A 27,816-nucleotide genomic window follows, 5' to 3' on the forward strand; every position below is an offset into this window, starting at 1 on the left:
TTCTGTTCATGGATTTTGGCACATGTGCTCAGGTGCTGGACTGGCTCAGAACCGCTTGGCGACACCAGCCGGCAATGTGGATGTTGTGATCACATTTGTTTTCCTCTGGTAACTGTCCACCCTTCCTTATATTTGCGTAAGGTACTTCTGTTCATGGATTTTGGCACATGTGCTCAGGTGCTGGACTGGCTCCCGTTAGGCTGGTTTGCCTGCTGTTCTTACTCAAGCTTCTAAATTCACTCCCATCCCTGTGTGAACTCCCTTTATGAATGATATATTCGAGTGTATTTAAACTGTGTTGTGGCATTTTGTTCAGTTTTTCGGTGATTTTTGTCGTTATTGCTTGGGTGTGAAATTAAACTGGTTGTAATATGTTCTAGGGCATCACATATATTAGTGACCACTGAGGTCGAATATCGAGCCTGACGTTTGTCTCGAGTTCTTGCATGCCCGAATTACACAGGAATTTTAACATCGGGCTTGGTCGCGGTTAGCAAACGCCAGCAGCCCGTTGAATGTTGGCTCGTTTTTTGTACTCAATTGAGGTCATGGTGAGATCCAGCACTAAAAGAAGGAATTTTTTTGTTGCTATATATATGTTGTTATTACTGTGATCTCATGCTTAGGTCTTGTTACCTGTTGGCTGCTTAATCTAGTCATTTATTTGATAATTATTGTTAAACGATTAACAGGATAATCACATTTGTTTTAATTATGCAGCCATTGTAACACCTACATTTTGGTCGGTGTCTGGGATGGGGTTTGCATTTCATATTTTTGTATTGGGCCTTGAGAATTTACTTATTTTTGATGTGCAGTCTTGCATCAATTCTGTCTGTCTGCCCTCGGTTTCACAAGCTTTTCGTAGCGTTGGAACCGTTGACCTCAGGGTGTTACGCACTATCCGCCGGTTCACTGGATGTGGCTGCTCCACGTCGGCTGTGTACGCCTGTGCGGAGTGGTGATCCGCCCTGTGTGGCCCCATCGCTTGCAACGACATCTATCCATATTTAAATTCTTAACCTTTATGGCATTCTGATTTAATTTTTTATCTGTGTCTGCTACCGTAAGATATCCTAGCCATGCCTTGCCCTTGCCAGCCCTGCCTTGCCTTGTTATTTCCCTCTTAACATTTGCTTTGCTTTCAATATCTTTCAATCCTTTGAGTGTGTATTGCTGAACCTATACATTTTAAAGTCGTTCTTACCTTTCTGTTCCGAAGTTGTTAATGGCCAATTGAGGCTCAAAAGCTTTTATCGTCACCCAAAACCTATAAATTTTAAAATATTGTTGCCTCTCCTGTTTGAGAAACTGCTTATGAAAAGAGAATCTCCAGGTTGGTGAAATACTGAATATATACAGTCTTAGACATTAAAACTGACCACCGGCCGGCCGCTACAGAGACTAAGTGCGAGTCGTTCACTTAAGGTGGCCAATAAAACCGACCGCCCTTGACAACGCTAAGTCCGGCCATCAGCACAATCTGGCAAAACTGTAAGATGTGGAGAGTCAGGAGCAAGTGTCTACTTCAGATATGTCGAGATTTGAGATCGAGGTCTAGTGGTAATCGTAGTGCATTATAACTTTGTAATGTGTTCGCTTCCAACTGTATCGTCTTTTTGCCTTTTCTCCACATATCGGCCTTCTTCTAAAGTGATGACTCTGATTGAACATACACTACTGGCCATTAAAATTGCTACACCACGAAGATGACGTGCTACAGACGCGAAATTTAACAGACAGGAAGAAGATGCTGTGATATGCAAATGATCAGCTTTTCAGAGCATTCCCACAAGGTTGACGCCGGTTGCGACACCAACAACGTGCTGACATGAGGAAAGTTTCCAACCGATTTTTCATACAAAACCAGCAGTTGCCCGACGGTGTCTGGTGAAACGTTGTTGTGATGCCTCGTGTAAGGAGGAGAAATGCGTACCATCACGTTTCCTACTCTGATAAAGGCCGGAGTGTGGCGTATCGCGATTGCGGTTTATCGAATCGCGACATTGCTGCTCGCGTAGCTCGATGTCCAATAACTGTTAGCAGAATATGGAATAGGTTGGTTCAGGAGGGTATTACAGAACGCCGTACTGGATCCCAATGGCCCCGTATCACTAGCAGTCGAGATGACAGGCATCTTATCCGCATGGCTGTAACGGATCGTGCAGCCACGTCTCAGTCCCTGAGTCAACAGATGGGGACGTTTGCAAGACAACAGCCATCTGCACGAACAGTTCGACGACGTTTGCAGCAGCATGGACTATCACTTCGGAGATCATGGCTGCGGTTACCCTTGACGCTGCATCACAGACAGGAGCGCCTGCGATGGTGTACTCAACGACGAACCTGGGTGCAGGAATGACAAAACCTCATTTTTTTCGGATGAATCCAGGTTATGTTTACAGCATCATGATGGTCACATCCGTGTTTGGCGACATCGCGGTGAACGCTCAATGGAAGCGTGTATCACCCAGCGTGATGGTATTGGGTGCCATTGGTTACACGTCTCGATCACCTCTTTTTCGCATTGACGGTACTTTGAACAGTGGACGTTACATTTCAGATGTGTTACGACCCGTAGCTCTACCCCTCATTCGATCCCTGCGAAAGCCTACATTTCAGCAGGACAAAGCACGACCGCTTGTTGCAGGTCCTGTCCGGGCCTTTCTGGATACAGAAAATGTTCGACTGCTGCCCTGGCCAACTCATTCTCCAGATCTCTCACGAATTGAAAGCGTCTGGTCAATGGTGGCCGAGCAACTGGCTCGTCACAATACGCCAGTCACTACTCTTGATGAACTGTGGTATCGTGTTGAAGCTGCATGGGCAGCTGTACCTGTACATGTCATCCAAGCTCTGTTTGACGCAATGCCCAGGCGTATCAAGGCCGTTTTTACTGCCAGAGCTGGTTGTTCTAGGTACAGATTTCTCAAGATCTATGAACCTAAATTGCGAGAAAATGTTATGACATGTGAGTTCTAGTATAATATATTTGTCCAATGAATACCCGCTTGTCATCTGCATTTCTTCTTGGTGTAGCAATTTTAATGGACAGTAGTTTAGAAGATAATTCGTTTCATATTCTACCTACCAGTAATAATATATTTTAAGAAAAAATTCCACAGGACAGCTCGTGGCCGGGTCGCGATCAGAACGGCTTACACTCGAGCGTTTCCTCGCGTTGCAGTGGCTACCGGACACCGGCCAGACGCCACCCGCTGCCTGAAATCTCACTCCGCCCACGTGAACGCGGCGCGACGCTGGCAGTGTGTGTATCAGCTTTTACTTCCGAATTTGAAGTTCTAGTTGTCATCTTGCAGTTAAGCATTGGATGTTGCATACTTGAAAATCATGAATTAGGGTTAAGCGTTTTAAAATTGGGTCGCAGGTGGAAAAAGGTGGAAAAGCTGCAACACATTACTTATTTTTGGAATAATAGAGGGTGAATACAGAGAAGGCAGCTCTAAAGGTTTCAACTCTGTGTTGAGCAAGTGCTTTTCGGAAGAATACGCCAGAAAAAGATATTCTTGTTTCAACAAAGATCGTTCTGGCATGAATGATTTTCCACATTATGGAAGTCTCGATTGCTGATATAGTGATGGATTACCGTTTAACCATCATGCAACATGTTCATTCAATAGGCAAGGCTCAGACGTCTAGTGTCGGAGTACTGCAAGCTCTAATTCTAAACAACAAAAATCAACGGAGTGTATATTATTGCAGTTTTGCTTGAACGTCATTGAGCATTCCTATGCAGAACTGTTACTGGTGACGTTATGATGCCTTGATCGTTAACTTCCTAAGAAGAAACGAAAGGCTGAGCCCTACCAAAAGACACAAACGGGACCAAAGACTAGTGTGAACATATTTTTCCTCTGAGTCCTGAGTTTCTCCTGGCGTATACCATTTTTAAAGAAACGTACAGGAATTCCGCCAGGTAATATTTACAGCTACAAGTCTGTGCCTTGAAAATGGCTGGTTTACTCCCGCCGAAATATCGTCGGTAGTTATAAATATTACCTGGCTGAATTCTCATAAGTTGTTTGAAAATATTTTCCATGTGATAGCTCCAAAAGTGTTTTGCACTAGCTCTTCCCCAAAGGATGTGTCCATCAATGTTGGACAGTTGAGGCTTCTTTCGGTAGCAGTGTAACAAAATCGACCGACAAAACTATATCCCGTGTGCTACTGCATGATTACGTACTCTGTTGATTTGAGAAACAAAACTACCCAGGAGTCTGATAGAAAAGTTATCTCTCAGGCACTAATATTGATAGGGGAGTGAGCTGTCGGGCACTTAACATTCTGATCGTATACTCGCAAAATTTTATCTTTCCCGCTCTTGATCGATCAACCGTCAAGGCAATTAATTCATTTCTAGACGAAAATTCTATTGAAACTACACTGGTTTTTTGGCGTCGTTAGAACCACTAGGTTTCTACAGGCGTAGGATGTGTAAACTACTTTAGCATTGTCAGTTTGTTTTAGAAATTGTGAAATAATATACTGTTGCTGATTAACTTCTATTTGATTACTCTTGTGTTCAATAAACCAATGGAAAAAGCAATTAAAGTATTCACTGTGCTAATACAAATGAAATTCAACTTACTACAGCAACATCACGAAGGCAGTCTATCTTAATAAAGCATTACGTGTGTGTAAGGCGGTTCCTATTTTAACACGAATTAGTGGGATACTACCGACTTTTGACTTCGAAAAGGTCTGTATTTACCTCATGTCCCGTATCATAGCCAAGTACTATAACAATTTGGCAGTTCATAGTTAAAATTATGTATTCACAAAAGAAAATGCCGACAGTAAACAAGCGTCATTATGGAATTTGCATTACCATGAGGTTTAGCACTGACACTAAGGGGTACTGAAAGCATCAAGAAAAATTTTGCTCGAGCGCTGTCTTAAGAATCACTTATTGAGATTCTACCTGCCTGCTTGTAGCTCTTCTACCATAGAATAAAAAAATCTGGCTTTCAGCGAGTCTCGAAAGGCAAACGAATGCAGCTTGCACTTTCTAGTCAAGCACATTACCTCGGAGCTAGGTGGGGCATGTGACCTCCTTATTGGTCCAGTAGGTGGTATGACAGATTAATGGCATCATAAGAGAAGAGAGTAGTTGTATTTCCCGTGTGGAACGACTTTCGTGGACACAAAAGCATTAACTGATGTCCGTATATCACATCTCAAGAGAAAATCACTCATATTATTGGAATGAAATGGCACGATATCAAGTGATGTTGCAGGATAGTTTTGTGCCATCAAGGAAGTAACTCGTCAGTCACAGAGTTGCCAAACATATTCTGCCTTATCAAGTTTGTTATACTACGAGGAAGGATACCAGCTGATGTGTTCTGTGAGTGACCTCGGAAGTGACTGTAGCTTCGTCTCAAAGTTGTGGAAGGCAAGTACGAGGGTATCCTCCTTAGTAGGCAATGAGTCTTATTCTCATTTCTGTAATTAGATTTAGGGGCTAGAGTATAATTACTTGTAATAAATCGATGCACTGAGTGCAAACGAAACGTTATTAATTATCTGCGACAATTATTTGTGTTTTACTGTCTTAATCGGACCGAAAGATTGAAAGCGTATTCACCAGACGCGATACAAAATTTTGGAGCTTCTCTAGTAGTTGAGGTGGCAACGTATGTTTGCTATACAATATTATTATTATTATTTCTTTCCTTTCTCAGACGTTATGTCTGGTTAAAAAAGCAAACTGACGCGGACCTTGATCAAGCGTGACTTCCTTTTAACTGTACGGTATATGTTACATTGCATTTAGTAACTTTTGGGTAATTGAACAAGTATCAATAATTACAGATTTCTGTAGTTGTATATATACGTTAGGATGTAGCTCTATTGCGTTGATGTACTGGTGGATATTGTGTGGTATGACTCCTGTAGTTGATAGTATGATTGGTATAATGTCAACTTTATCCTGATGCCACATGTCCTTGACTTCCTGAGACAGTTGGATGTTATTTTTCAATTTTTACTCCTGTTTTTTCTGTATATTTGTTTTATTGGATATGGATATTTCGATTAGTTGTGTTGATTTCTTCTTTTTATTGGTGAGTCTGATGTCAGGTTTGTTATGTGGTGTTGTTTTATCTGTTATAATGGTTCTGTTCCAGTATAATTTGTATTCATCATTCTCCAGTACATTTTGTGGTGCATAGATGTATGTGGGAATGTGTTGTTTTATTAGTTTATGTTGTATGGCAAGTTGTTGATGTATTTTTGCTACATTGTCGTGTCTTCTAGGGTATTCTGCATTTGCTAGTATTGTATATCCGCTTGTGATGCGATCTTCTGTTTCTATTTGTTGTTTGCAAAGTCTGCCTTTATCTTTTGGGGTATTGGGATCTTTAATAATATGCTTGCTGTAATATCTGGTGTTTATTGTTTGATCCTGTATTGCTATAATGAATCCTTCCGTCTCACTGTATATATTGCCTTTTCTTAGCCATGTGTTGGATGCGTCTTGATCGATGTGTGGCTGCGTTAGATGATACAGGTGCTTGCCATGTAGTGTTTTCTTTTTCCAATTTACTTTCTTCGTATCTGTTGATGTTATGTGATCTAAAGGGTTGTATAAGTGGTTATGAAATTGCAATGGTGTAGCTGATGTATTTATATGAGTGATTGCTTTATGTATTTTTCTAGTTTCTGCTCATTCTATAAAGAATTTTCTTAAATTGTCTACCTGTCCATAATGTAGGTTTTTTATGTCGATAAATCCATTTCCTTTCTACTTATTGTGAATCTTTCTGTTGCTGAATGTATGTGATGTATTCTATATTTGTGGCAATTTGATCGTGTAAGTGTATTGAGTGCTTCTAGGTCTGTGTTACTCCATTTCACTACTCCAAATGAGTACGTCAATATTGGTATAGCATAAGTATTTATAGTTTTTGTCTTGTTTCTTGCTGTCAATTCTGTTTTCAGTATTTTTGTTAGTCTTTGTCTATATTTTTCTTTTAGTTCTTCTTTAATATTTGTATTATCTATTACTATTTTTTGTCTGTATCCTAGATATGTATGGGCATCTGTTTTTTCCATCGCTTCTATGCAGTCGCTGTGGTTATCCAATATGTAATCTTCTTGTTTAATGTGTTTTCCCTTGACTATGCTATTTCTCTTACATTTGTCTCTTCCAAAAGCCATATTTATATCATTGCTGAATACTTCTGTTATATTTAGTAATTGGTTGAGTTGTCGATTTGTTGCTGCCAGTAGATTTAGATTATCCTTATATAGCAAATGTGGGATTTTGTGTTGGAATGTTCCAGTAATGTTGTATACATAATTTGTATTGTCTAGCATGTTGGATAGGGGGTTCAGAGCAAGGCAGAATCAGAAAGGACTTAATGAGTCTCCTTGGTATATTCCACGCTTAATCTGTATCGGCTGTGATGTGACATTATTATTGTTATTATTATTACTATCACAATTATTATTATTGAGATCACTGTAATTGGCACACCCGCCAGAAGACAGGCATGACCTGGCTTCTTCTTGGCAGCTTCTTGACGGATATTCTGCTGTTGCTTGAAACATGAAGAGTTAAGATGAATTCGAATCTTTCTATTCTTCCAGCTCTAACATTCAAAAAATAGTTACAATAAGCAGCAGAAAAGCGCCTGTGAACCAACAATTCATAAGTCATAATTAGTGGACTCTGATAAACTACATCTGTCATCTGATAATTGTGAAAAACTTCTTTTTCATCTGCACAGCGCCGCAGTATTAACTCAAGGGTTTCGTAGGATTCCTAAACTTAATTGCGTTGTGATAGTTTCCAACGGCAGCAGGGGAGGAGCAAAACTTAAAATACAAATTTCCAGCGGGATTTGAATCTGGTTACAGTTTCAGTAACACAACCAGTGAAGTATCAACGTGAGCATTCACAGATTGCTGTAGTGTACGCTAGGGTAGAAAGAACCACGTTTCCCACGATATAAACGATGAGACAACGTAATTAAGGTATAAAGTAACCATCTCGCAAACATAAATTTTCCAAATCGCTGCCACTTATTAAACATGAATTGTTCAGATAATTATAACTATATCTAGTGGAATGAATAGGTTACTGCAGCTCCAGTCCGTCACTATGAGAGTTGGCAAACATTTTCCGAATAGCACTTAAGATAGAAGTGGTGTGTGTCTGTGTGTGTGTGTGTGTGTGTGGTGTCGTTTCGGACATGTCCGAAAGAACACACTACGAATCAAAACCGCCTTGTTAATCTATTAAATATCGAAGAACAGATGTCCAGGCTGTCACAGCGCTTTAAAATACAGCTTTGGCGGTTGGTCAAAATTTCTGCCTGACCAGGTTCGAATCTGGATTTGTGGTGTCTTTTCTTGCGGACATGTCCGAAAGAACAGACACCACACATGTATGCGTATACAGGGTGTTTCAGGAGGAATGGTAGACATTTTAGCAGGTGGTAGTATAGACGAACTGCATAAAAGATACCACAAAAATGTGTCCACTTTTGAATACAGGAGTATAGCTGTTAGTATGCAACCCTAACAAACTCAAAGCAATGGCCAATGACTTTAAAAGTTGATTTTCAAAAATTCCCCACCACCTTCCATGCACTTTACACTTATCTTGATAACAGCACGTGTAGCTCTTTGCAGTGTTCCTTAGGCGATTTTAACGGACAGTGCACGTGCAATGAATATAAAAATAGTGAATCACTTAAAATAGACTAGACTTGAAAGGCATTTATGAGAAACTACGAGTATATTAGTAATATTTATGAAAACTTGTAACGTAAATACTCTGGTGCGAAATGGGCTTTATCGCTGATGAGTAATATCGTAGTGAAAAATATATCGAAATCAAATATTTGTATCTTTGTGTAATTTGAAACGTAGAACAATTATACATGACTGAGCTTAAACTGACACACAATATTTTTAGCGCAACGCAATCTGACTTTCAAAAATCCCTACAAAAGAATGGCAATGACTAACATTAACCTATACCTTTCACAAATCACTTACCTCACCAGAAATCTTCGTTACTCGAACTACTGCAATACAGCGAGTGCCACTACTGCCAGCTAAATAAAAGATTCAAACTACGGAAGGCACTAACTACTGATAGGAATAGTTAGCAAATGAAAGACTTTAATAGAGAATAAACAATGTATTTACCTCAATAATGTTCAAAAGTCATAATGTATATAGCAGTTCATGATATCCAGTATTGCAAATTTCAAAACTCCGCCATCTCTCTCCTCACATCCATCACTGCTGGCGGTTCACCTCCAACTGCGCAACGCTACGCACGATTCACATCCAGCTGCCCAACAGTACAATGGCAGACAACAATGCAAACTAGCCACAGACTGCACACAGCACAGCCAGTGATTTTCATACAGAGTGCTATGTGGCGTTACCAATAAAAAAACCTATACAGTCTACTTACAAATTATATATACGATGAGCAGAACACATCCTTTTCTTCTGCTTCTTTTGTTCATTAGAGATTGTGGTTAGGGCTTGACGCTTTCAGGTGTCCGTATTGTTTTCTCTCCTAGACGATGTTAAGGAGTGTTTGTAAAGTATTACGTAAATTATATGTATAAAAACTAGCTCCTGTTATTATTTGAAGGTAATATAAGTTTCATTTGCAGAGAAAGATTAATTAGTATTTTTCAGCTGCTACGACGCCCGAAAGTCTTTATCGCTAACGGGCAACAATTGGCCGTCATATTAAGTTATTTTGCAGGTTTCATTCATAGTAGTGGCTACTAAATCATTTTAAATCACTATTTACTTTGAGTATGAGGATTTCAGTAATCCGCATTTACAAGAGTTCAAATATTTTCAGCGATATCAGTTAAGGCAGATCGGTGAACTCTGGTCTGGACCTCATTTCGCGAAATTATTAAGTTGTAGGGGGCCTGGCACTCATCTAAAATAAAATCAAGCATTTATTTGGCCTCCTGCAAAGTATTCAGCTTATACTGAAAACAATTAATGTTGAAGTCTCATCTTAGGTAGTTTAAAGTAAGGGACCAAAATATCTTCTAAGGTCGTCTTTGCGTTCTTTCATGAGGGCTGCGCTATTCATAATGTGAACGATCGAATCGTGTTTTTTTTACTTCGCCTTTCAGTGATCCCCGAAGGCAAAAATCCAAAGGGATAACGTCCGCCTACCTTGATGGCCAAGAAAAATGCCTACATTTAGTGATCCACCTTCTTGGAAATGTTAGGTATGGATGATGAGTGGGCGACGTATGTGGTAAGCGGCAAAGATGGAGTGTGTGCAATCTTATGGGACTTGACTGCTAAGGCCATCAGTCCCTAAACTTACACACTACTTCACCTAAACTATCCTAAGGACAAACACACACACCCTTGCCCGAGGGAGGACTCGAAGCTCCGCAGGGACCAGCCGCACAGTCCATGACTGCAGCGCATGAGACCGCGCGGCTAATCCCGCGCGGCGCGGCAAAGATGGGAATTTGCGTCTGACGAGGAGCAAGCATAGATAGGTCCTGCAGGCAGGTTGGCTGTTGTCCCGATAGTGCAATGGTCAGCGCATCTGCCTTGTAAACAGGAGGTCCAGGTTTGAACCCTGGTCGGGCACAAATTTTCAGCTGCCCCGTTGCTGTTTTTCAATGCCCTGTGACAGTGAGGACGTCTGCCCCTAGATATTTAAGCTGCAATTGTTTTTTGAGGCAATACAGGTGATTTGCAAAGATTTGTCTTGCCATCAATAGTAATGTGACTTCAATGGCATTCATTCCTTAGTCATTGCCTTGTGATGGCGCTAACCCATGTCATATAGATTGTAAGATGTATACATTGCCAGCGATGGGCGAGGCATGACAGAATCTCTGACCAGAGAGTAGTTTATCGTTAGCTGTTGCTAGTCTGCGCTTGACCGCACGAGTCGACAGTAGTAGTAGCGAGTGAGTAGTAGCCGTCAGTCCGTGTTGGTCCGTGCTAGTCGGCGGGAGTCGGCATGCGTCGGCTGTGTGCTCTGGTCGCGACTCTGATCAGGACTCTGGTGGATGAATATTGTTGCAGAAGGTAAAGAAGCAGCCTTGCGCATATTTAATAATGTATGTTAATTGTAATTTAATTTGTTCAGAAGAAATGCCCCGATAATAATTTTTATAATATAAAGCAACTCTTTTAAAGAAAAGCATTCATTTCAATTTAAAAATTTTCCAATGCATTATCATTGCTTCCAAAAATAAGAAAAAAATATATACGCCAGCATTGCAGGAAGATGTGTCGAAAAATGAGTATTTTTAGAGCAGATATAATTGCAGTTTTATTGAGGTAAGAATATTTGCTTTTTTATTCAGAATACAGGGCCGAAGGTCAGCGCTGCTGTCCTCATAAAATTTATCAGGTTACAGAACTTTTCTTTTATTATTTTGGTGTTTAGGAATTTTTCTATTTCTGAACTTGACATTAAATGAGAAAAGAATTTTGTGGGAATATTAAGTGTGAATGCATTGTTTGCATAGAGACTATGAATCAGAGCCAATTTTGTTCAGAGGTTACATGAAGATCAGTTTTGTTCAGAGGTTACAATCTTAGAAAAATTCACTTAATTATTATTTTTTGTGGCGAGGCTACGCTTGGCTCCATTTCGATTTAAAAATATTTTTTGTGGGGTGGTTACACTTGGGTCACATTTTCATTTAATTATTAATCTATGCGGGGAGGCTACACTTGGTTTTTGGCTCTCATTTTCTTTTTTTCGGGGGAGGTTACACTTGGCGACATCCGGCCAGGATCGTATTTCTTTGTGAATCTTCTGAGAAGTAGTCATATATCTGCTCTTATTTAGTTAAATGTAGTTTGCATCTGGCGCAACGCATTTACTAATTTGTCACTCTTGCTTTCACAGATCATCGGCAACTTGTTGCTCTTTGTTGTATTTGTGTTTGTTGCATTTTGCATTATCTTTGTTTCATTTGTGAATAATTTTGATTTGTGAAAAATTCCGCGAGAAACTGTTAACAGCACATCGCGATGTGTAATGAGTGAAATAGCCGACTCAAATAATTTGACCGATAATACTTGCAACATTCAGTGTAATAATGATAATCCCGTAATTGTAGACAATCAGTGCATACGAACTACTAATAATGATTTTTATCTTAATGATGAACAAACGAATTCAATTGTGTCCTCTGTTAATTTGACGACAAATGATTACGCGGGACGTTCTGTTACAATGAACGCTGCTCAGTTTAACATGCCCGATTTGCAAAATTTACGTAGTGAACAGATAATTGTTTCCAACGAAAAAGAACAGTATACTCAAAGTAGGACAGATTTATTTGATTCCGAGATAGTGACTAACAGTCCGCATCCGATTGGCAAACCTTTTCAAGACTCACAAAATGACCAAATGGTTACAGAAAACGTGATAAATGCACATACACCATCACACAGCACAGAGAATACAGTAGCTAATATTGGCATGGATCAAATTATGGCAGTATTACTACAACTCGATAAAAAATACGACAATCAGAACAAACAACTTAATGAAAATAATGAAAATCTCAAATAACTGAATGAAAAACTAGATAACAATTCCAAACAGTTGAATGAAAAATTAGACAAAAATTCCAGGCAGCTTAGTGAACAGATTACAGCTGTTGCCGCACAATGTCATGATACTAAAGAACAATTACGTGAGGAAATTGAGGCTTGTGCTAGGAAAAGTAGTGAAGAAATTAGATCTGTTGCTCAAGAATTAAGGGATATGCAAACAGCTACGACAGAATCACTTAGAGACGAAATTAGTGCAGTCGGTAAACAATGTTCTGAAAACACAACACAGTTACACGAGGAGTTTAAATTAATGACAGCAGAACATTCACGCACACTGTATGCAAAAGTAGACGCGATATTCGACCAACAGAACAGTCAAATTGACGAACGTTTTAATCATCACCTACAAAACAGTGATACGCGTTTCCGTAAATTTATACAGGAACAGAATAAAGTAAAACGACAAGTCATGGAAACAATTACCGCACAGAGACAGGAAGATAAACGCAAATTGTTTATGAAAGCAAAAACATACATAGACAACAATATTGCTGCAGTATCAGACGAAATTAACACCATCAAACAGTTGAACACCGAATTGCGTGATGAAATTTCCGATCTAAAATAAAAAACAGATACACACACAGTAGACTTTCAGACAGTGACAGACAGACTGGAACAATTAGAATTAACACAGGATTCTGATGTCATCAAAGCTGACGTTAAAAAATTGAACGAAACCACATGTAAAATACAAAAACAAATTAATGCTTCTGACACTAAAAACGATGAACAGGTAAAAATACTGACTGAAAGATATGATGAATTGGCCGATCGTATTGACGTTATTGACAGTAATAATGACACCAAATTAGACGATACTTCACCGATTTCGTTTAATCAAACACCTGAATTCCAAAATCTACAGCAGACGATCAGTGAGATAGATTCATCCAATAATACATTACGTAGAAAATTGTCAGCTTTACAGCAAGAAGTGACAGAGATAAAAAATATTTCAGTTAATAACACTGTTCGACATGGGTTCTATTTCTGATGTTAAAGTATGTGCTTCTAGACCATTTTACCATGGGAAATTCAAATATGTAAACAAAATATCGTTGTCAGGGATACTTTTTTTGTAATATGTATATATATGTATATTCACAATTCATGGCAAACACAGAGACGTTATAGAGAAATACGGGTATGTTGCCGCATCCAGTAGCGATAGAATGTGATAATTTCTTGTGCAACAGCAGGTGGTAAGAATCAGACATCATTAGGTTATCCCCCGCCACACCTATGTCATTAAGACCACCTGAAACATCTCATTAACTCGAACGGCGACAGCCGGTCGCTGCCTCGGCAGTAGAGCTTCACGCCTCCTAGGGGCAGGTGCGTCGAGTTTACAACAGTGGTGTTAGCCGCAATTTGTGTCAGTCTTAACGAGTGGGTGTGTTGGCTGACAAGTAACTGTCTGTCATATTTCCGAGCACGGTTGAATTTTTTAGTTCCTGTGTGCAAACTGATTGAGCCCGGTGCTGAAGGTAAAACAACTGCTTGTTTTTACACATCAGCATTCCTCTAGTTCCCTACTATTAATTTAATACAGGTGTATTACCAAAGTGGTATTTTTAAATTTGCAGAAATGCCACGTCATCGTCGATGTCGATATAAGCCGGACAACTTCTGCTACATCTGTGGGAAGTTCACTTTTGCCAGAAATAGGAAGAAAATTTCTTCAGTCATAAAGAAAGCATACAAACATTACTTTGGAGTAGAGGTAGGAGACCAAGATAAAGAATGGGCACCACATTTCTGTTGTGCTACATGTTACTGCAAACTAATTCAGTGGTGGAAAGGTAAAGAGAATGTGGCGTTGTTTGCTGTTCCCATGGTGTGGAGAGAGCCTAAGGACCATGTTGCTGATTGTTATTTCTGTCTAACAGAAATTTAGGGTTTTACAAACAAAAAGTCGAAGAGGCACATTGTTTACCCAGATCTGCCTTCAGCGAGAATGCCAGTGCAGCATTCCGACAACCTTCCAGTACCTTCAAGAGCTCAAGGTCAAATTCAAAGTGACAATGAAAGTACTGAAGAAATCACAGATGATGATTCTTTATATCACTGCACAAGTGAGTCTTCGCCACATTTGTTAACACAGGCAGATTTAAATGATTTAGTACTTGATCTAGGCCTAAGTAAACAAAAGGTGCAGCTGCTTGGTTCAAGATTACAAGAGTGTAATCTACTGCACCAAAGTACTAAAATCAGTGTGTTCAGGACCGAGCGAGGTGGCGCAGTGGTTAGCACACTGGACTCGCATTCGGGAGGATGACGGTTCAATCCCGTCTCCGGGATTTAGGTTTTCAGTGATTTCCCTAAATCGCTTCAGTAAATGCCGGGATGGTTCCTTTGAAAGGGCGCGGCCGATTTGCTTCCCCATCCTTCCCTCACCCGAGCTTGCGCTCCGTCTCTAATGACCTCGTTGTCGATGGGACGTTAAACACTAATATCCTCCTCCAGTGTGTTCAAGCACAGAGAACATGCCTTTATTTCTTATTTTTCAACTGACGAAGCACTGACATTTTGCAATGACGTTGCTGGTCTGATGAAAGTGCTGAACTCCACTTATATTTCAGGAGTGGAGACTTTTCATAGATGCATCGAAACAAGTCTGAAGGGTGTTTTGCTCCATAACGGAAATAAAATACCCTCTGTTCCAGTAGCTTACGCTAGTTTGACAAAAGAGAATTACAAATTCGTACAAAGGATGCTAAATTCATTAAAATAAAATGAACACAAATGGAAAATATGTGCAGATTTCAAGGTAATTGCTATGGTATTGGGAATGCAACAAGGCTACACAAAGTATGCCTGTTTTCTTTGGGAGTGGGATAGTCGAGACCGAAATTCTCACTATGTGAAAAAGAAATGGCCTAGGCGAAGATGGAAAGTTGTCGAAAAGACTGTACAACATGAAAGTCTGGTAGCTCCTGAATATATACTACTTCCACCGCTTCACATCAAACTTGGCCTGATGAAACAATTCGTGAAGGCCATGGATCCAACAGGCTGTAGGTTTGCATATCTAGCTACCAAATTCCCCCATCTTTCAGCTGAAAAAATAAAGGAAGGTGTAATTGTGGGCCCACAAATCAGGGAGCTGCAGAAAGATGCAAATTTTGAAGCATGTTTAACTGATAAAGAAAAAACCGCATGGGACTGTTTCAAGATAGTGTCGGAAAACTTCCTCGGAAGAAGAAGAGCTACTAACTACAAAGCAATGGTGAAAGATATGATAAAAGCATATCAGGATTTGGTGTGCAATATGTCTTTGAAGGTACATATGATGGACTCTCATCTGGGCTACTTCACAGAGAGTTGTAGTGACGTATCGGATGAACGTGGGGAAAGATTCCCTTAAGACATTTCTACCATAGAAATGCGCTATGAAGGGAAGTGGGTACCTTCTATGTTAGCAGATTATTGCTGGAGTATCATTTCAGAGAAGAAAGATCCACAATACAAGAGAAAAAAGTGATGTGCATTACAAGGCAGTGGCTCATTGTTTGTCAATTTTCTGTAATTTCTCATGTCAAATAAATGCTTCAAAGTGTATACACAAAAGTTACTGTGTTATATGTTAGATCCCACCCTCCATTAATGTGATGAACTAATAACATCATAAAGACGTGCATTTGTTTGTCGAATTTCACCCCACGTTTGCTGCACTGTATCAGAAACTGAAAAGAGAAATAAAATTGCGATTACTCATAAACTATCCCTGACAGAAAAAAAAACAAAAACAGTTTTCAATTCAGCACTCAAAATACAACTAGGATCACAATATTTTTTATCAAAAATAGAAAAAAAGTTTTTTTTGTAGAACAGTGTAACACGTCACAGCATACGGCACATTCCGAACATTTCTCACACTCACACAGCCAGTATAATTTGAGTAATTTACACAGAGTACGTGACTTAGATTCCGAACAATCACAGACAAATAGATTCTCATACAATCCTGAACCTGTTCAGACGTACAGAGACGATAATTTTGATTATAAACATTTTCTATCAGTGAGAAAATTTAAAGTATTTAAAAATGACAGAATACAGATCCACCCCTTGGATTGGATACAACAATTTAGCTTTGCTTTACCACCGGCTTGGCCTGAAACGTACAAACTTGAATTTATTTGCAGTTTTTTGGAAGGTGAACCGGCAACTCGTGTGAGACCGATCACGAGACAATGCTATTCGGTAGAAGAATTTCAGAATGCTTTTCTGTCAGCGTATTGGTCGAAGACGACACAGCGCGGAATTAAGGATCAACTAATTAGTTTACCGAATTATGAGAACACAAATTTTCCCAGTGTCACTCAATTTTTTGAACACATGGTCCAACAAAACCAGTACGTAAGTGAACCATACAGTGAATCTGCACTTATTCAATTATGTATTTCTAAATTACCACAATCATTAAGAGTGTCACTTTTAACGGGTCAGCAGAAAGAAAATATTTCGGCATTCAGAGATCTGTTACAGCTTTTGGAAGTGCAGCAATCGGATTATTCCTTTATAAACAAAAATTTTTCATATAATAACCAAGGTCAACAAACATACAGCAATTACGATCAGCCACGCAATTTCAATAGCAAAGGTAATAGACGCTTTAGGAACGACAACCACCAGAATTTTAATAACAGAAAAAATTTTAATTATCAGTATCGTCAAAATTATCAGCAACAGGAACCACTCTTTGGTAACAATAGAGGTTTTTCTCCGCAACAGCAACAAAACCAACCGGTTAGCATACCTAACCAACAATGCAGTCAACAAGGTCAACCAAGCTTTAATGTTTCGCCGCGTACACGTATAGCTTCAGCTCCAACAAATAGTAACACACAGCAACAAGGAAATCAGTATGTACAGAAAACACACTATTTCAATTCGTATCGCAATGCACCGTATAGAAATGACTATCATGACAGACGTAAAAATAATGAGCACAATTTTCAGCGTACATTTAATAACAGTCGATCTTATCAGCAGCAAGAACATCAGCAACAACAAATTATCACGAATGAACCAGACACTAGGTATCATCCAGAACGTAATACGTCTGGAAGAAGTAATAGAACAGTTCAAATAGTCGAAATGCCACAGCATCCTCCTGAAAATAATAGCACGTCAGATAGAATTTGACTAGATACAGTACAGGTTGTATTTTCCAGTAACGCAAGCACTACTTCTGACATACAGAATGTTGTTCATGAAAATGTTATTACTTTTAACGACATCCGAGACACTCTTTTGCAAGAAAGACCAGTTGTTCAAAAAACCATTTCACACCCTGTTATCGAAGTAAAAATAGGATCATCGAAATTTTCGGCAATAATCGATTCTGGATCACCTATGTCAGTTATAAATGATGAAACTTTCAACGAGTGTAACAGAGAGATTACCTATCCTACGTTACCATTAGGCAAAACGAAAGTAAAAGGAGCTGTAGCTAGTAAAGGAGTAGATGTAAAATTACAGACACATTTATCATTTTGTATTGCAGGTCACACATTTCACTCAAATTTTTGGATTGTTCCCTTATTGACAACAGACGTTATTTTAGGTGCGAATTTTCTGGTACAACACGACGCAATTATTGACTTTCAAAATTCCTATTTAATGTTGAAGGATGAAAATGTACAACTGGCTTTAGAATTTCAGCACTCATTATCTGCAGAAGAACAAACAATTAATCGTACAGAGGTCATTTCCGCATCACGTAACTTCGACTCTCATTCCACATTGTTCACAGATACGTACGTACACAATTATAATACTCCAGACGAAGCTGACTATGACGTTATACAGATGATTTGTGATAAAGTTGAACAGAGCAGTGCAAATACAGACGACGAACGCACACAACTACGCAAAATTATTTTACAGCAAGCTCCAGTTTTTGACAACGTTCCTGGTACTATGTCCGGTTTTATGTATGAATTTCAAGTTAAACAGCACGACACATTTAAAGCCAAGCATTATTCCATTCCGTATATTCACAGAGAACAAGTTAAGAAAGAGTTGCAAGCTATGCTTGAGCAAGGAATTATTGAGCCGGCAGTTAGTCCGTACATAAACCCGTCCCATATTGTTAAGAAAAAAGATGGTTCACTTCGCCTCGTACTTGATTCGCGTCACATCAATGACATTATTATTAATGAAACAGATCGCCCACAGACACTAGAAGAACTTCTACAGAAATTTCATGGTACTGCTATTTATTCCACATTAGATTTGAAATCGGGATTTTGGCAAATTCAGCTCCATCCGAACTGCAGAAAGTACACAGCATTTCTCTGTTTTGGTGACTGTTATCAATTTTGTAAATTACCGTTCGGTTTAACAATTTCTTCAGCAGCTTTTATTCGCGGTTTGAATACAATACTTCCGACAGAACTTAAAGACTGACTCACAACGTACGTAAACGACATTCTTATTGCAGAAGCTAACTGGTCTGAACACAATCTGATTCTTGAACGACTGTTGCAAACTTTTCGTGCACAAGGACTCACAGTTAATCTCAGTAAATCGCACTTTGGCAAAACTTATATAAAATATCTCGGACACGTAATTTCAGCAGAAGGCATTACGCGTGACCCGGAAAAACTTCAAGCTTTACGTGACATTACTGTTCCTACGACGAAGAAACAACTACACAGCTTCTTGGGTTTAATTAATTTTTTTCGTAAATTTATTCATTACTCTGCTTTAGACACCCCTAGATTATGTCAATTAACAGGTAAAAACACTATTTGGTCCTGGGATAGGCAAGCACATTCTGAATTTGTGACCCTGAAAGAAGCCTTGTTGAATGCACCACTTTTATCACACCCAGATCTTACCAGAAATTTTTCCATTGCCACCGACAGTTCTAACACCGCTTTAGGCGTACATATTTTTCAGGAAATTGAAGAAGATGGTTGTACAGTAATTAAAAAAATCGCTTTGCAAGTCGCATTCTGTCACTTTCTGAACGAAATTATTCTGTTACAGAACTTGAAACATTATGTGTTGTATGGGCTTTTACCAGATTTAGGCATTTTCTTTATGGAAGACATACCACCGTTTACACAGACCACAGAGCGATAGAGTTTTTATTTTCCGCTAGATTTACACACGACAGATTAAGCAGACGGAAGCTTTATTTGCAGGAATTTAATTTCAGAATTGTTCACATTCCCGGCACACAAAATATTGTAGCAGACGCACTATCCCGTTCTCTCAGTAACGATCAGCAAGACATCGTAACCAACTTCTGCAAAGCAAATTTCAGCGTGATGTACATTCAACAAGTTGCATTTGAAAATTTCATTTCGTCTTCATTACAAGAAATAGCACAAGAGCAGAATAAAGACAACGTGTGGAAAGAAATTAAATACCTTTGGCAAGATAAGAATAATGTTACCATTAGAAACCATTACACTATACGCAATGACATTCTGTTTCGCCGCTCTCATCCTGACAGCAAATTTGGTTATTATGCATTCCTGACGAACTTGTTAACAAATTAATCTGGTATACTCATTTAAGTTACGCACACTACGGAGCCAGAAAATGTTTTCTTATACTGAGAAAAAACTGTTATTTTACCGACATGGAGAAACGTATTCGACGAATTTTAGCGTCATGCAAAATCTGCCAGAAAGCTAAATCAGACACCACTTCACATATTCCTCCATTACATCCCATTGTACCTGTTAAATTGAGACCTATGGCCGCTGTAGACATTTTTGGTCCGATTCCCAGAACTAATAGAGATTTTTGCTACATCTTTGTCGCTATTGAACTCACTTCAAAATTTGTTACCTTCACTCCGTTACGCAAAGCTACTGCTAAAACTGTCTCGAAAGCATTTGTAAAACATTTTCTATTTCATATAGGGCATGTGTTGAAAGTAATTTCGGACAATGGATCACAGTTTCGATCTGCTATATGGAGACGTATGTTACGAGCTAGAAACATTTCTACGATCTATATATCCAGGTACCATGCTTCTTCGAATCCTTGTGAACGATTAATGAAAGAAATTGGTAAACTGTGTAGAATATACTGCCATAAAAACATATTGATTGGGACACATACATACTCTCATTCCAGGATGTAATTAATTCCATACAAAATGAATCTACTACGCTATCTGCGTCTGTTATACTGAAAAATGTTGAACCACCTAACAAAATTAAAGAATTAGTAACCTATCCTACATCTCGTCGACTACGACACCATGAAATAATTGACATTGCGCTGAACAACATCAAATGTGCCGCAGAGCGCCGGAGAAGACAGCAAAAACAGGTTTGTACACGCCGTGACTTTCACATTGGACAGTAGATATTAATACGTACACACTATTTATCCAACAGAGGAAAAGGTAGGTGTAGTAAATTTGAACTTCTATACGCAGGTCCATATCGGATTCGCAGCATTCTTCACCCCAATGTTGTACACGTCGAAACTTTGAGAACCAGAAAAAGCAAAGGGAACCACCACGTCTCCAACATCAAACCTTTTATTGAATGAACATACTTTATGATTTATCACAATGTAATGCCATTTCCTAATTTTTTTTATGACCACTTATGCAATTATATTCACATGAACACTTACTGATGATTATCGTATTTTTTCTTGGCAAGGTAAGGTAAGGTTAGCAGGTCGCTTTTCTTGTCGTTACACATCATACTGTGCACATTTTCCATTTTTTATATAGGTATGTATGATTGTTTTCCTGTTTTGTTTGTATGCACTATGAAATATTCAAGATATAACAGACACCAGTTGACTTTAACATTTTTTCCCTATGATATCTCAACATCGTGACTATTTTACATTTTTTTTTCTTTTTTTTTTTTTTGCTGCTAAATTGTGATACACTGTGTACATTTTTGCTTCTGAACACTGTCGATGTTTTTGACATATTACGTTTTCTGTCATGCTATGCTGTATGCTCAATTATGTTACTATAAACCAGTTTTTATTTAGTGGGTATATGATTTAAATGCAAGACATTAATCTTTGTTCATCATTTTCAGAAAGCAATAACGTGTAAAAAAAGATATATATAAATTAAACAGACATGGGAATTTCACCTTCGGAATGAACGAAAGAAGATGCAATACCTCGTGAGGAAGAGAAAATGGATCAGAATTAACAAGCATTAACAAGAATATACTATACACATCGTAGAATAGCAGTCTTAACTAATTTTTTCTTTCAGAATACGAGGCGATTGATGCAGGCTGTCAGACGGAACTACACATCTTAGTTTTAGTGATGAAATATGCTAGAAATAAGGAATAGTTCTATAATGAATAATGAAGTGCCTTTTTTGCAGATGATAATCAATGGTGATGAATAATGATGAAGAACATACTACTATGGATAATGAAGTTCTTCTTTACAGGTGATGATAATAATGGAGTTATGATAATATGGATAATGAAGTTTTTTCTTTACAGATGAGGATAATGTTGAAGTTTATGTATTTATGCTATGTAGTTATTTAAGTATTTGTTGCAGTTCGTTTTGACAGTATGTCTTATATCGCATAGTATGATGGCTGAAGGTTTTGGAAAGGACAGCTAGAGAACATATATTTTTATACACATTTCACTACCTGTTAATTCGAAGTTCACTACTTTTCAGCATAATATGCGTTTCTTCTTTCAGTTTACTAATCCATTTTTGTATATTTTGCAGGAGAAATTATGCATGAAATTAATGTGCTATAAGCAATTGTTCATTAAACCTATGTCATTTATGAATGTGATCACATATACTCTACTTGTTTCATAACCTTGCTACAGCTGACTTATGACGAATGACGTTACACATCTTCATTTGCAGCAATAACTCAAAAGCAAATATTGTTACTAATTATCGATCCCAACGCAATGCATTGCTAGCACCAAAAAAATGCTTTGTAACTGGCCAATGAATGCCACTGATTACTGTAATAAGATGACCTATGATGCCAATGATTACTATAATAGATTAATTATGTATAAATCCTATGCCAATAATTAACTCATTTTGAGTGATGACCTCTGAATAATACACAAAAAAATGCTTTGTAACTAGGCAATGAATGCCACTGAATATTATAATAAGATGACCTATGATGCCAATGATTACTATAATTAGATTAATTATGTATAAATCCTATGCCAATAATTAACTCATTTTGAATGATGACCTCTGAATAATACACAAAAAAATGCCTTGTAACTGGGCAATGAATGTCACTGATTATTATAATAAGATGACCTATGATGCCAATGATTAGTATAATTAGATTATTTGTGTATAAGTCCTATGCCAGTAATTAACTCATTTTGAATGATGACATGTGAATAATACACACACAACAAAAATGCTTTGTAACTGGCCAATGAATGCCACTGATTACTGTAATAAGATGACCTATGATGCCAATGCTTACTATAGTTAAGTGAATTCTGCAATACTATGCCATTTATTAGCTCCTGTTTTGAATGATGACTTCTGATGGCATGTAGCTGGGCAATGAGTGCCAATGTTCTCTGTAAACAAACGATTTATGAACATTATTTTGTAATACTACGCCATTTATTAGCTCCTGTTTTGAATGATGACTTCTGATGGTTTGTAGCTGGACAACAAGTGGCAATGTCCTCTGTAAACAAACAATTTATGATCATTATTCTGTAATACTACATACATGGTACAGAAATGTTCAGTAACTGGGCGATGAGTGCTACCAATTACTCAAATCAGTTGTTAGACTAGTGTAATTCTCAATGAAGACTACTATGTGACTTAATGTCATTCACCTTCTGACCTAATTACCTGTAATTACTGCAATATCCGTTTGTCCTGTGTATCCTCATGATCATGGAGCACTATATTTGGTTTTTGCACTAATTCTACGTTGGTGTACCTTACAAGAACGTGGTGTTGCACAACATGCTGTCCACCACCTTGAGCGATTGAAATGTTATTATGGTCCCACTAATTGGTGTACCTAATGTACTACCAAAATGATAATATGGAATATTACTACGACATTTCAGTGTCTTGGCTGCACTGATTAATACTTCAAGGAAAAGAACTTCAGATTGTCTCACTTGGTGTTGTGCTTCTGTAGAAAGATATGGACTTTCAGTGCAGCTGCGTGCAACCTAAAGTGCTACAACCATGATGCAATCCTTCCCTTTCCTATCCTAATTCTTGTAACATAGTAAAGAAAAGTATATATAGTGCATGTGAACTTTTGTCATTTGTTAACATGATTTCTATTCATTGCATATACATTTTGTGATTTGCTGATATGTTCTAAACTACAGTGCGTGTGCACTTTTGTCAGTTGTTAACATGATTTGTATTCATTGCCTTTACATTTTGTGATTTCCTGATATGTTCAGTACTACAGTGCGTGTGCACTTTATGTCATATGTTAATATGATTTGTACTCATTCTGTATACATTTTGTCATTGCTTGATATGTTCTGTACTCAGTGCATGTGCACTATATTTTATTTCATGTTCTGCACCTATATATATGTATATATTCTGTGATTGTAAAGTTAGTTAATTAAGAAAAATTTGTTGCTCATGACAAGTCCAATTGACTCACATCGCTGCCAAATTTTTGCCCCCCCCTCCCCCCGCCCGGTGGAGGGTTATGTAAGATGTATACATTGCCAGCGATGGGCGAGGCATGACAGAATCTCTGACCAGAGAGTAGTTTATCGTTAGCTGTTGCTAGTCTGCGCTTGACCGCGCGAGTCGACAGTAGTAGTAGCGAGTGAGTAGTAGCCGTCAGTCCGTGTTGGTCCGTGCTAGTCGGCGGGAGTCGGCATGCATCGGCTGTGTGCTCTGGTCGCGACTCAGATCAGGACTCTGGTGGATGAGTATTGTTGCAGAAGGTAAAGAAGCAGCCTTGCGCGTATTTAATAGTGTATGTTAATTGTAATTTAATTTGTTCAGAAGAAATGCCCCGATAATAATTTTTATAATATAAAGCAACTCTTTTAAAGAAAAGCATTCATTTCAATTTAAAAATTTTCCAATGCATTATCATTGCTTCCAAAAATAAAAAAAAAATATATACGCCAGCATTGCAGGAAGATGTGTCGAAAAATGTGTATTTTTAGAGCAGATATAATTGCAGTTTTATTGAGGTAAGAATTTTTGCTTTTTTATTCAGAATACAGGGCCGAAGGTCAGCGCTGCTGTCCTCATAAAATTTATCAGGTCACAGAACTTTTTTTTTTATTATTTTGGTGTTTAGGAATTTTTCTATTTTTGAACTTGACATTAAATGAGAAAAGAATTTTGTGGGAATATTAAGTGTGAATGCATTGTTTGCATAGAGACTATGAATCGGAGCCAATTTTGTTCAGAGGTTACATGAAGATCAGTTTTGTTCAGAGGTTACAATCTTAGAAAAATTCACTTAATTATTATTTTTTGTGGCGAGGCTACGCTTGGTTCCATTTCAATTTAAAAATATTTTTTGTGGGGAGGTTACACTTGGGTCACATTTTCATTTAACTATTAATCTTTGCGGGGAGATTACACTTGGTTCTTGGCTCTCATTTTCTTTTTTTTTGTGGGGAGGTTACAAGATGCTAAACAGATTGTAGCGTATATTTAGTCAAATAACGAATGATCAGTATACAAGTATTTATGAACAGCAGAAGCGGGATTGCAGCGAGCTGATCACTTAACCAAGTGCAACATAGAGTACCTGTGTAGTGAGTTTTTTCAGCTGCATAGCTAACGGTAATATTTGTCAAGCAATTCACTGCAGAATTAATGTAATAGCTGCACGATGATCTCTGTAGTCATACTGTACCATTAGCAACTCGTGAATAGAGTACTGTGTTCGTTAAATCAGAGTACTCAAGCTGATGCCAAATAAAGAGAAGCGACGAAGCCACCACACTATGTTTACTTAAGTAAGCAGTTTGACAGCATAACACCACCACATCCGCTGGCAACCTCTGCCATTATCATCACACAGTTGTTAATCGCAGTGATTACAAGTTGCTGCCGGCTGGAGTGGCCAAACGGTTCTAGGCGCTTCAGTCTGGAACCGCGCGACCGCTACGGTCGCAGGTTCGAATCGTGCCTCGGGCATGGATGTATGTAATGTCCTTAGGTTAGTTAGGTTTAAGTAGTTCTCAGTCCAGGGGCAGATGACCTCAGCTGTTAAGTCCCATAGTGCTGAGAGCCATTTGAACCATTTTGAACCATGTTGCTGATGTTTGTCAAAAACAGTGGAAAGAGCCTCATGAATGTGATGTTCCATTTGCATTACCCTTAGAGCAGAGATAATCCTAAATAACAGTAAGAGGTTACCCATCGAAGGGAAGAGTCCAGGTATTGTTTCGAGTTCTTGCAGTTTGATATTAAAGTAGTTACCAATGGTTTCACACTAACGGGTTCATTTGGCTATCGGAGTTCTCATGTCGGAATTATTAAAGAGTAATTGCTAGAAAACTCAACTGCCTTACTAACCCCTCATTTTGGACTGAATATGACTCGGAAAGCGACGTTAGTTTAACGTTTCCGTCCGTCTGCCGACGACTTACTGAATGAAGTCTGCTCTCGGGGAATTCGTCTTTAAGACATTTTTTCCAAGTTATTAGCACAATAACATTAGGCTCATTCTCCTGAAGAACTTGATGCCTGTAAGTCGTTAAATAAGAATCTGCGAGCGGTAGTAATGCATGAAAGGAAACACTGTTGGGCAAAAGGGTGGAGAGCTCCCTGCTTTTTGCGCTTCCGATAGAGCGTATGATAAGAATCTGGTGTCATATTATACTTCAGAACCCTAAACTGTTTATTTTTCGCTTCATACTAAAACAGAAGCTATGATACGAGAAGAGGAAATGACTTACATGCTCCTCAGAAACTTCAGTTTTCTGTGTTTTTCTCGCTTCATACTAAAACAAGGGCATTGATATGAGAGGAGGAAATGAAGTATACGCTTCGAAGAGACAATTTCCTTGTCTGCTACTATTGCGTGCATGAAGGCTCTGCAGTTAATTTTTGTGTGTTGGATAAATTTTGATATCACCTCATATTACTTTGTGAGAAGTTTCTTATTTTCATGGAATTCAAATAGAGTGGACATTTCATCACAGATTAATATTCTGGTGACTAATGACATGATACCATTTCCAATTGCTCCATGGCACCTGTGAGTAGAGTCTTACGTTGTTTACTATAGGAACATACAAGCAGTGATGTCCGCTCACGGCAGTCAGAGCCAAGGTGATTCTGTTTACGCCGAAGCGTCTGCTGCAGAGTCCACGCTAAGTCAACATAAATAAATCACGGAGGCACTGGGCACTGCACAAGAATGCACTGTCTCTGCTAACGATATTATAGAGTTAATACCTTTTACTTACTTAACTTAATATGCAGGACATGGGTCGGGTAAAAATTCAGTTTGTAGTAACTAGTCATTGTATTAAAATGCTTTAGTTATATTTGTTACAGTATTTATTGTTGCGTGTCTGTCTAATGTTAATAGTGTCGATTCAGATGTACCTCTGCAAGTTGCACGTGTTAATTATGGGCGATGAAAAGTGCAATCACTTATGTTTGCTTATTTATAACAGAACAAGACCCATTTCTTAATGCGAGATATAAAACTCTGCACTTCAAAAGTTTTTGGACAAATGTTGGCAACAGCGTCATTGTGCATATCTCTGGAATTCGTTACTACCTGCAATGTCAGTCATTACCTGTCGAGAGCTCAAAGGAAACGCAAGTGTGATTGTATACAATGGTGCGTAGAGGTGAAAACAGCACTTTTGACTAAAGGAAGTTAGTAATATTCCATCACGAAAAGGGAAGAACATGCCGAGAAATAGCAACGTTACTGAATATGAAGAAAAGTAGTGTAGGGAATGTCGTACGTCGATATAAATACGGAGACAGGATATAAAATCTGCACAGACGAGCCGTCTAAGGATATTTGTGAGGGGAGGAGAGAGGGCAGTAATACAAAAGGTCCAGAAAGATCCACGAATCACAGCTACACGAATTGCTATTGAGGCTGAGGAAGAGTTTCGGAAGGAGGTCAGTCCTAGCACAATCAGGAGAGCACTGTAGAGAGAAAATTACCAAGGACAAACTGCAAGAAGGAAGCCTTACATCAGTCCTGCCAGTGGCAAGAAAATTCTGCTATTC

Source organism: Schistocerca serialis, chromosome 9 (assembly GCF_023864345.2).
Source record: "Schistocerca serialis cubense isolate TAMUIC-IGC-003099 chromosome 9, iqSchSeri2.2, whole genome shotgun sequence".
Classification (NCBI taxonomy): Eukaryota; Metazoa; Arthropoda; class Insecta; order Orthoptera; family Acrididae; genus Schistocerca; species Schistocerca serialis.